This window comes from Chrysochloris asiatica, unplaced genomic scaffold (genome assembly GCF_000296735.1).
Source record: "Chrysochloris asiatica unplaced genomic scaffold, ChrAsi1.0 scaffold00123, whole genome shotgun sequence".
Classification (NCBI taxonomy): domain Eukaryota; kingdom Metazoa; phylum Chordata; class Mammalia; order Afrosoricida; family Chrysochloridae; genus Chrysochloris; species Chrysochloris asiatica.
The window spans coordinates 4066913-4076912 of record NW_006408641.1 but is presented as its reverse complement, the minus strand read 5'-3'; positions in this window follow the sequence as shown (position 1 = coordinate 4076912).

The following is a 10000-nucleotide window of genomic DNA, read 5'->3' as shown; positions in this document are numbered from 1 at the left end:
TGTCACTCATGGTGGACAGGTTTCAGATGAGCTTCCAGACAAAGACAGACTAGGAAGAAAGAGTGATGAACTACTTCTGAATTGCTAGTCACTGAAAACCTTACGAATAGCAGAGTGCTCTGTTAGGGGGCAGGACACATCTGTTATCTTGAATTGTCAAGTAGTGGTAGAAGTCTAGATTCCCATCTTGTTCCCCACTGACATTTAGTGGGTGGCTTCCCATTACTGATACCAACTGGGTCTCCTTCCACTAACACCATGGTGTGACTGGTGTTATTGTTGGACAGTGATGAAGGTCCTGACTCTCCAGTAGACCTGCTTGCATACTATCTCCTCCAGAAAGGAGAACAACATTTCAGTGGCTGCCCAGTGGGATTACGAATTCAGGCCTTGTATTTCTACACTAGGTAACAAAGTGGGGGTAGGACTTTTTATCTTATTGGCCTATGAGGGTTAAAGTCTTGGCTTCCTACTTGGTTTTCTTTGTAAAAGTGTTGGGGTATCCCATTATGCCTTGAGAATGTCGAAGTCTAGGTTCTCTGTGGTGTATAATGGTGTAGTTGATTGTACTAGTGATATTACTGTCTAAATCTTTTCTGTTATGATCAGCTCCCCTTTCCTGGTCCTTTTCCTAGTAAGAGAGAAGGTCTTTTTTGGGCAATTAAAAAAAATTTCTCTGTCTCCATTGACATTTCTGGAGTCCTGATGTGGTGCTATAGGTTAATGTGCCGGACTGCAAAGCTGATTGATTGAACTATAAGGTCAATGGCTCAAGCTTACCAGCTCCTCCTCGGAAATCCTATACAGGGTCATTATGAGTGGGAATCAACTCAACAGCATTTAACAACAACAGCAGTTGACATTTCTGGGTTGCTAGTATATTTTGTGACAAGTCCTGGCTATATAATGCAAAAAGAAAACCCAGGGAAATCATCAGCATGTTGCTGCTTGGATTCAAAGGTTCCTAGTGGGTATGAATTCTTGTCTCTATCATTCAGTATCATTTTATGTGAGTTTAATATATAATGTCCAGAGAATTTAGTTGCATTTAACAAGAAGATTACGAAGGAAAAGTACATGTACTCCATCCCCCCTGGAAGTCCAGCTTGCAAGCAAAACATGCAAATTACATTTCAATGGAAATACCATAGTTTTTGCAAATTTATTTGTATTCTATGGTCATTGTAAGCTCACTTTTTAAAAGTAGCTTTCTCTGCAGACTTCTTAGAATTTCCTACATTTTTATTTATTCCTTTCTAATTTAGATGCCTTTTATTTCTTTCTCTTGAACTATTCTAGTGGCTAAAACCTCTTATGCAGTGTTGCATAGAAGTGATGGCTGATGTATGAAATTGCGGCATCTCTTGTTTTATTGCTCTTCACTTTATTATGCCTTGCAGATATTGCATATTTTTACAAATTGAAGATTTGTGCAGCCCTCCATTGAGCAAGTCAATCTGTGCCATTTTTCAAACAGCATTTGCCCACTTCGTGTCTCTGAGCCACATTTTGGTAATTCTCACAATATTTCAATCTTTTTCATAATGCTATGGCACATTTAATATACTACAGTATGGTATAAACATAACTTTTGTATGTGTTAGGAAAACAAGAAATTCTTGTGACTTGCTTTATTGTGACATTTGCTTTATTGTGGTGGTCTAGTACCAAATTTACATTTTCTCCATGACATGGTTAATTATACCATGCAACTTTTATTCATGGGGATTATAATATAACACTATGAATTATCTAAATTCGTGGGAATAAGAATCAGGGTCCGCACAAACCAGGTTCTTATAAAGTACTGAACCTGTCTCTTGTAGCTTCACCTTCCTACTCTTCCATTATTTCTGACACAAGCAGCTTCTCCCAACAGAACTCTCTACTTCTTTTCTTGGTTTGGGCTTGATAAGTGGTTGCAATGAGCGCATAAAACGAGCATCCCATACTCACAGATGTGTGGCTTGTTAGGGAAGTTTTAGGCTATAAATTAGGATCAGGATCAACTTAGAAGTAATAGAACCAACTTGGGATCAGGATCTAAGAGCACACAGGCAAAGTATGGAAGGGTCACTGAACTGAAGAGCATATCCTTCTTCTCTCCAGTGCAGGAATGCTAAGGACTAGGCCAGTTCTCAGAGTAAAATGGCTCATGGAACAGATAAGCTTTCTGCTGGAACATCCCTTAGACTGTTTACCAACTAATACCACTGTCCTGATCAACAAGGAGCAGGTATAGCTTTTCTGGTGGGCAGCTTCCTTATCTACCAATTGGTTATCTGGTCTAGTGTGCAGGTTTCTCCATTGTCAAGCTTTCAACCTTCAGGTTTTCTACTCTGCACTACTAGCGGGCCTGGCTCATACAAGAAGCAGATCTCAGCACTCCCAACTGCTGCATTCTGAGCAGTGATTCTCTGACATCAGGCATCTCAGCTGTCAGGACTCTCTGCCAACTCCTTAGGGTCTTTCTTCCATAGGGTGCCCAGTCATGAAGAGATTCACCATTGACCTCCCTGGCACTGACTTCTCCATCACTAACTAGTCCAGCTCAAAGAAAGTGTTGCATATTGTCAGCCCTCAGGTGCTGCTCTCCTAGTAGCAGCTCTCCATCGCTGGGACCCTTTGCTCTTAAGAGGCTATCTGTCATCAGGCCTCTCTATCATTGGTGCTTTGCTATCTGACTTTCTACAGTCAGTGTCTCTGCCATTAACTGGCTCCAATCATAGCTAGTTTAGAAGATTTAGTACTGTTCTGTTCCCGTGTGACTCAACAATTAAAGTATTATTATAAGCTGCATATACTTTAATTGCTAACTAATATTGTTTTATTTCACCTTATTTTTGAACTAAAATAATTCACTTAAGTTAGAAAATATGAACAACAAAATAAATAATTTAGGAGTTTCAAGGATATCCTAAAATATAACATGAATTTTCCAACTTACAGAAATAAAAAGTAAGAGAGGAGAAGGGAAAAATCTTTCATTTAAAAATTGATAAAGAATGTTTTCAGTTACTTTGTTAATTAAAATGTAAGTTATACATATTTGCAAGTCATTACAAATTCTATTTAAAAAAAAAATAGGCAGATGCAATGTATAAATTAATATCTCTCTTCTAGTCACAGTGTCTATGGTGGTAGTGTGCCGTGGAGTCAGTTCTGACTCATAGTGACTCTGTATCAGGTTTCTGGGGCTGCAAATCTTTATGGGAGCAGAAAGCCTCATCTTTCTCCCATGGAACATCTGAACCACTGACTGTGAGATTAACAATTCAACTTGTCACCACTATAATACTAGAGCTCATATGGGCTCTATAATTCCTACCAAACTACTATAGTCTGATACGTGTGGCTAAGAGAAAAGGAGAAAAAAATGCTGATAGATTATATGATTCAGTTGTGAGTGATTCACAGCATTAATTGTGTTTGTGAAAACATGGAACTGTAATGTGTATAAAATAAACTATCTGAGAAGACAGATTGAAGAGGATATCACATCACCTTAATTGTTAGAAAGAACATTTCAAGATCTATCTTGAAGTTCAGTGTGGTGTGATATGATAATATCCATATGTCTACAAGCAAAACCAGCTAATACCACTACTATTCAAATTTATGCACCACTGACTAAAGGCAGTGATGATAAATTTGAAGAATTCTACCAGCTTCTTCAGTGTGAAATTTATAATACATGCAATCAGGTGCATTGATTATTTCTTGTGATTGAAATGCAGAGGTTGGAAACAAAGAGGACAATATCAGTAATTGGAAAATATCATTTTTAAAAAACAACTTCAGCATCAACCTGAAGTTGTATATGAGCGATTAATAGTCTGTTGCACAGTCTGTCCCTGGCTTTCTTTTGGCTAATGATATTGAGTTTTCCACTGCCTCTTATCACAAATGTAGTCAGTTTGATTGCTGTTTATTCCATCTAGAGACATCCATGTGTATAGTCACCCTTTATGTTGTTTAAAAAGTATTTGTAATTCATAAGTCATTGGTCTTGAAAAAATGTATCATGTTAAATCAGCATCATTAGAACAGAATAAGGGGATACTGAATGGTTTAAAATCAGGATAGGTATGTACCAGGATTGCATCCAAATTGTTTATAGGTTTTTACAATACTTAATCAATTTGAATGCTGAGCAAATAATCAGAGAAGCTAAAATGAAGCATGAGGATTAGAAAAAACCTTGCTTGCTGAAAGTAAAGAGGACTTAAAATGCTTGAAGATCAAGGACCATAGTCATCAGTATAAGTTGAACCTAAATGTAAAAAAAAAAAAAAAAATCCTCACCACTGGACCAATAAATAGCATCATGATAAGTGGCGAAAAGATTGAAGTTGTCAAATACTTTATTTTGCTTGGATCCACAATCAACACTCATGGAAGCAGCAGTCAAGAAATCAAAGGATTGATTGCATTAAGCAAATCAGTTTCACAAGGCCTCATTAAAGTGTTCAAGAACAAAGCTGTCAGTTTGAGGATTAAGGTGCACATGACCCAAGCCAAGGCTTTTTTGATAGCCTCCTGTGCATATGAATGTGGGACTATGAGTAAGGAAGGCTGTAGAAGAATCAATGCATTTGAATTACGATGTTGGAGAAAAAGATTAACATACTATAGACTGTCAGAAGAGTAAACAGATCTCTGTTGAAAGAAGTACAATCAGAATGCTCCTTAGAAGGTAAGATGTTGAGCCTTCATCTCTCAAACTTTGGACATGTTGTCAGGAGAGACAAAGCCCTGTAAAAGGAAATCATGTTTGATACAATGGAGGGGGTCAGCAAAAGAGAGGAAGCTCCCTAAGAAGATAGATTACATAGTAGCAGCATCAATAGGCTCAAATGTAGAAATAAATGTGAGGATTGCTCATACTGGGCAGTGTTTCATTCTGTTGTGCATTAGGTCATGTTGAGTCAGAACTGACACAATGGTACCTAACATCAACAATAACCTCACAAGCAAAACTGGAGATATCACTATGATCCAGAAGAAAGGCCAAGAGTGGAGTACATCCTTATGATGCTTAGACCCCTGCACACTGAATTTCCTTTGCCCAGGTATAGTGATCTGTGACATTAGAGGAGTAGCAGAGAAGCAACAGCAGCAGCAGAGCCAAGAGCCAGAGCATGGGGGAAGTGATTTTTGGCAGGAGGCTTGCTTGCAGAGTGGCGTGCCTCCAGGTACTTAAGCTGACCCACAAAGCTACAATAGAGTGCCTTCAGGATGATGCTTATGGTGGAGTGGTGTGTTCTGTGGGCATTTATCAGCAGTCCTAAAACAGCTTTGTAACATTGGCTGGGCAGAGAGTGACCTGCCTGTGGGCACTGTTGAAGAGAGGGTATCCTGACTGGATGATCTATGGCCTGAGCATTTCTGACCCTGTATTATAACCTGTTAACTTCCCTAACAAACCCCATAACTGTGAGAATGGTATCTGAGTTACAGATGGCCATTAATGAATAATTGAACTCCGCTGGATACAGAGAACTGTGGAAGGATGGTTTGGTGTGATCATTTTTTGTTACTTCAGAGTATTAAAATATTTATGTATATAAGAACACAAACACATGAAATTCTCTGCCATCCAATATTCTATTAACAGAATTCCCTAGGTGAACCACAAATATATGCATGTATAGTTCATAGATAATAACTGTTCAGATGAAGGTGCTAAGAGAGTCTGACAGTATCTGAGGTGCTTGTGCTTATAATAATGACCCTAAGGAACTGAAGTTATACAAGGATTATCAAAATATGCACAGGGTACAATTTTTAAAAATATAAGTTGTATATTTTGAATCCTTGAAATGTATTAATTATAAACTTCAGTAAGATGGTGGACTAGTCATATATGATAAGCAGATTCTCTACAACAAAGACACAGGGGACCAAAAAACAAATGATACAGGTGGTAACCCTGGAATCCTGAGATTCAGAGGCGAGGGTGAGAGGTGGATTGAGTGCTGACTGGGAGAGAAAGCTGAACACAAGTGGTGAGAGAGGAGAGAGACGGGTGGGTCATTGGCTAGTGTGGTGCAGCACAGCCACCTTGAACCTTGTTGGCTGGCTTTTGATTTGCACAGTAGTCTTGGGCACCACATGCTGGAGGTTGTCTAGAGAGGTATGGTTCTCCCTTGTACCCCGTGCCCTCCTGGTAGTCAATGTCCTGCTCCCCTTCGTAGCCTCTGCTCTGCCTGGGGTCTAGTACTAGGTATACCACCCTTGTTCAGAATTTGCATAGATTTCACCTAATCTGATCTGTTTTTTTAAAAAAACTATTGTTTGTTTTGGGCATCAGTAATTGTGGGTATACAACCCAGCCACATCCATAGCTCCTGTGGCTCTACCTACTAGGCTAACACCACTATGCACTCCTGTACCATCTGACCAGTGATAATCAGCAGTTAACATCAGACAAACCTTCCCTGAAGTATGATACACAGACAGTGAACAGAGAACACTCCTACTCTAATATGTTGTTGCTGTTGTTGTAAAGTGCCGTCAAGTTGATTCCGACCCGTAGCAACCCTGTAAGGGTTTCCAAGGAGCAGCTGGTGAGCTTGAACCACTAACCTTGCAGTTCAAATGGCTTTGCAGTCTGATGCATTAACCCACAGCGCCACTCTAATATACCCACCAGGAAAAAGATGGTGAGTGGTGAAAAACACACCAACATATGATAATCTATTAAACGAAAATTCTGTGATACCACAGTATCTCAGAGACAGCAGACAATCGCATTTTAAACAGAGACAAGTCAGAGTGGCTCAAACAAATGACTCAACCCAAATACACAAGTATATAGAGTGTAACAAGCCTGTTGTTGTCAAGTTCTGTCAACTCAATTCTGACTTACAATGACCTCATATAGGATTTTGGAAGAGCAGCTGGTTGGTTTGAACTGTTTATACTACAGTGCCACACTAGGACTCCAAACTTCCAAGACTGAAAATAAGGAATTATCAGTTTGTAGCAACAACAACAAAAATCACAAAGTTAAAAGAGGGATGCAGTTACAAAATTTCCAAATGAAGAGGAAATCAAATTTTATAATAATCACAATAAATCACGATAAATCATGATAAAACAAACTATTTTAAACTTGGCAAGAAATTAATGAACTTTACTAAATTTTCTCCTCGGAAGAAAAACAAAGGAATATAAAAATTTAGTAAACTCTAAAACAACAGCAATGAAGAAGATCACCAGAACACCCACAGACAAAATGAGCTCAGCACAGAAAGTTATGTAGAACAAATAAACCAGTAGCACCCCACACCTCCAAAAGAGCAGTAAAATGACTTCAAAAGATTTATACCTATCAATAATCGCATTGAACGTAAATGCATTAAATGAACTAATCATATAATGTAATTAACTCTAGGATAAGACCTGCTATGAGCAGCCAATGAATAGAAAGGATGTTTTCTTGGGGGTGTGGCCTGCGTCTAATATATTAGGCATGCAGGCAAAGTTTGCTGGCTCTCTCATGGGTCTGGAACTGGCTTCTGGCTCATTACCCAACGTCTGGTTCTTTGGACTTGAGCCAGTGACTTGCTCAATTACTTGCCAATCCTGGGAGTCCCCAAGAGCTTGCCTCTTGACCTGCTGAGATTACCTGCCTGCTTGCCTGCCTACCTGCTTAATCTACCTAACTAGCAGAATAGAAACAACTTAGAAACAAAGACAAAAATTAGTTAGAAATCAAGGGATGGGAAAAAAAAAATCAAGCTAATAGCAATAAAAAATAAACTGGAGTAGTATTATTAATTTCTGATGAAATGGATTTTTGAGTTAAAGCCAATCATAGGAGACAAAGAAGATCATTATATAATAATTAAAGGGTCAATTGAACATAACCATGATAAATGTCTAATGTACTTAATTAAAGAACCTTAAAATATACAAATCAGCCACTAACAGATTTTAAGAGAGAAATAGACAATTATTCAATAATAGCAGGAGATTTTAATATATCACTTTTAATGAAAGAACAACTAGTAGAAAACTCAACAAAGACACAGAAGTACTAAACATAATCAGCTTGAATTCCTAGATATATATGAAACATTCCACCCAACAGCACAGTGTGTATCTTTTCCAGTATAGATGGATCATTCTTAAGATTAGATCAGATGTTGGGTCACAAGGCAAGTTTCAATAAATTAAAAAAAAAAAATCTCTAATTAACAGATATTTTTTTATTATCCAAATGCTGATGGAATAAAAATTGAAATCTTTCAAGAAAGTGAGGTGGCACAGGAGGTGCTTACTCATCTATGCCAAGAAATCTGGAAAACAACTATCTGGCCAAATAATTGGAAGAGATCCATATTGTGCCCATTCTAAAGAGAAGTAACCTAACAGAATGTGGAAATCCTTGGACGATATCTTTGATAGACCATGTGAGTAAAGTTTTACTCAAGGTACAGAAATGGCTACAAGCATACATTGACAGAGAACTTTCAGAGGTTCAAGCCACATTCAGAAGAGGCTGTGGAACAAGGGATATCATTGCTGGTGTCCTATGGATCTTCCTTCAGTATTATTGGCTCTTGATCATTTGCTACCTCTTGAAATGGTTGGGCATCAATAATAATCATGTTATTATTACAATTACAATAAATAGAGAAAAGACTGAAGTTTTCCAAGATTTAATTTTACTTGGATCCACAATTAATAGTCATGGAAGCAGCAGTCATGAAATCCAATGATATATAACATTGGACAAAACAGCTGCAAAAGATCTCTTTAAATTGTTAAAAAGTAAAGATGTCACTTTGAAAATTAAGGTAGGCTTGAATCAACCCATGGTGTTTATAGTTGCTTCATATGTATGTGTAAGCAAAGAACAAGGAAGACAGAAGACTGAAGAAAAATTAATACCTTTAAAATTTACTGTCCGGGAAGAATACTAATTAAAATTATATAATGGACAGAGTAGCAAAAAAAATCTCTCTTGGAAGAAGAAAAGCCAAAATGTTCCTTAGACCCAAGGATGGGGGGAATTTGTCTCACATACTTTGGATATAGTAGGAGGAGAGGCCAGTGACTGGAAGATATCAGGCTTGGTAAAGTTGAAGGTCAATAAAAAAGAAGAAGACTCACAACAAAATGGGTTGACACTGTTGCTGCAACAATGGGCTCAAACATATCAACAATTGTGTGGATAGTCCAGGACCAGGCAGTATTTTTGTTTTATTGTACTGAAGGTTGCTATGACTTGGTAGTGAATGGATAATCTAACAATAGCAAAAACCGGTTGTCTTTTGAAAAAAATCTTTTGATGAGAGTAGTAAATGAGACAAAGTCTCTCTATCCTGTCTTTGCTTCTGACAACATTCTGGCCAGGTAACTCTTCCAAATTTCTTGGCATAGATAAGTAAGTGCCTCGAGTGTTGTATTAGCGTTCTGAAAGATTTCAGTTTGTATTCCACCTGGAGCCTGGTTCTTTGCTAATGACTTCAGTGCACATTGGATTTCTTCTTTTAGTATCATAGATTCATAATCATAAGCTACCTCTTGAAATGGTTGAACTTTGACCATTTCTTTTTGGTACAGTGGCTCTGTGTATTCCTTCCATCTTCTTTTGATGCTTTCTACATCATTCAATACTTTGTCCATGTTGTTGTTGTTGGGTGCCATTGAGTTGCTACTGACTCATAGCAACCCTATACACAACAGAATAATGTAGAAAGCATTTTACCCGTGTTGTTGTTATTGTTAAGTGTCATTAAGTCAGTTCCAACCCGTAGCGACCCTGTATAGAGTTTCCAAGGAGTGAGTGGTGAGCTTGAATCACTGACGTTATGGTTTAAACTTACTTTTCAGTCCAGCACATTAACCCACAGCATCACAGCAGAAGTCCATTTTGTCCATAGAATCCTTCAATATTGCAAGTCAAAGCTTGAATTTTTCTCCATATCCCTCATCTGATAAATGTTGAGTGTGTTCTTCCCTTTTTGTTTTCCAAGTTCAGTCCTTG